Source organism: Echinops telfairi, unplaced genomic scaffold (genome assembly GCF_000313985.2).
Source record: "Echinops telfairi isolate 266 unplaced genomic scaffold, ASM31398v2 ScPeMD7_5592;HRSCAF=6446, whole genome shotgun sequence".
In the NCBI taxonomy this organism is placed as follows: domain Eukaryota; kingdom Metazoa; phylum Chordata; class Mammalia; order Afrosoricida; family Tenrecidae; genus Echinops; species Echinops telfairi.
Window position 1 is genome coordinate 24,400,663 of NW_022109491.1, and position 2,140 is coordinate 24,402,802.

A 2,140-nucleotide genomic window follows, 5' to 3' on the forward strand; every position below is an offset into this window, starting at 1 on the left:
CCAACCACCTGGCTGATGTCACCATCTCAGGCCACAGCGTCGGAGCCCTTGGGTTAGCCTCCAGGTGGAGAGTTCTGACCTCCTCTCAGAACCCCAAGTGTGTGTGTGTGGGTTGAGCGTGTTGGGCTGTTTGAGTGTGTGTGTGGGGTGTGAGTGTGGGGGGTTGAGTGTGTGTGGAGTGTTTGAGTGGATGGTGTGTGTGTGTGGGGGTGTGTGTGAGTGTGTGTGTGTGAGGTTGAGCGTGGGGGGGCTGTTTGAGTGTGTGTGTGGGTTGAGCGTGGGGGGGGCTGTTTGAGTGTGTGTGGTGTGTGTGTGGGGGGTGTAGACCTGAGCTCCACGAGGCTCCTCTGGCCGATGTTCAGAAGATCTCCAAGCCTGTCTCTCAAGGTATCTCTGGGTCGACTCGAACGTACAACCTTCTGGTTATCACCGAAGTGCATTAACTGTTGCACTTAGGGACCTGCAGAAACTGTGCTACAATGGACTATTCTTGTATGCGTGTCATTGTGCACATGTGGAAATAAGAGGTAAACATAGAGGTGGAGTTGCTAAAGGTCAGGAAATACGTGCAGAGTGGACTCGCTGACAGTGCGTGATTGCTTCTGGGTGCTGTGGAGCCCATTTGAACTCAGCAGCTCCGGGTGACAAGAGTTTGAACTGCCCTACGAGGACTTGCTAGACTGCCATGATTTAAGAGACCGTGTGACTGGGACACCATCCAGTTGTTGGGTCAGAGAGACGGCCGTCCTGATGGGCAGCTGTGAAATATCATCACATCACGCGGGGCGTCCAACTGCCAGCTCACACCGAACCGTCCAGTAACCAGGCCGCTGTGGTCAGAGACAAAACACAGCGATGCTGAGATGCCCCGCCCTCCTCAGGCTACCTACTGCTCCCAGCGCCCTGTGCTTAGTTTCTTAGGGATCGTTTCAGAGGCAGGGGTGGTTTGTTCCCCCACATAAAAACAATAGAAATAGACATCTGCGACACCCCACCTTTTTAACCAGGAGCTTCACCTGGTGGCACACCGGTAAGCACTCAGCTGCCAACCGAAAGGTCGGTGCTTGGTCTCCCATCAGCAGTTCCGAGGGAGAAAGGCCTGGCAGACTGCGCCCACAGAGATTCCAGTCGGGAAAGACAGCCTGCAATCTGTCCGTCAGTCACTGTGCTCCGGAATGAACTGGCCCCGGCACAACCACCTTTTTACGGAGAGTGCCTGGTGGCCTGCCATCCACACTGCTGCCCCAGCTCCCCATCAGCCCCTGCCGCGGCTGCAGAGCGGTCTCTTCCCCAGTCAGCAGACACATCAGCCTCTCGCTCTACCATTCCCTCCAGGCCCGGGCTCCGCTTGGGCTTACAGGGCTTCCCACGGCTCAAGAGGTGGCATCCAGGGGACTGCCAAGGACCTCCCAACAGTTCTGGGTCCTGTTACACACCTGGCTCACAGATGACCCCTAGAAAGAAGCCCTGTGTTGCTGTGGGTTGAGCATTGGGCTACAAACCTCAACGTCTACAAATCACACTAGCTGCTCCACACAGAACAAGGATGAAGCTGCCGGGTCCCGTGAAGATTGACAGCCATATATGTCTATAGTCAGAATTGACTCGATGGGAGTGGATAGGGTCTGTTTGGTTTGGGGTCCATATACACCAGGAGTGGGGAACATGCGGCCCGCAGGTCCTGTAGGACAGAGAAATCATCAGTACTAGCTAATATTGCACACCTCACCCAAGAGAAGCAGTCCCAGCCATCACATCAGGGCTGAGCTAATGAGATGTGTGCCTAAACAGAGCAGGCTGATGTTTCAGTCACTTGTACGGCCCAAGAATGGTGTTCTCTATGGACAAATGGCCCTTGGCAGTAAAAAAGAGACGCCCCACCCCCTGCCCCTGATCTAGAGCCCCCTTGGAGCCTGCCTACCGATGGGTCAGGGCTGCAGGCCGAGTCAGCCGGCCCGTCCAGCCCTAGCCTCGCTGCGCACCAGCCGGGTGACCTCAGCTCCTTAACCCTTTTTTCTTTTTTGTCCCAACGTGATTTATTTTCCCACTGTGCTCTGGCCTCACTCCCTTCTCCTGCCCCCAATGTTGCCAGGAAACTCAGAAAAGGGCAGGCTGCCCCGCACCAGTGTCCGTCTCCACT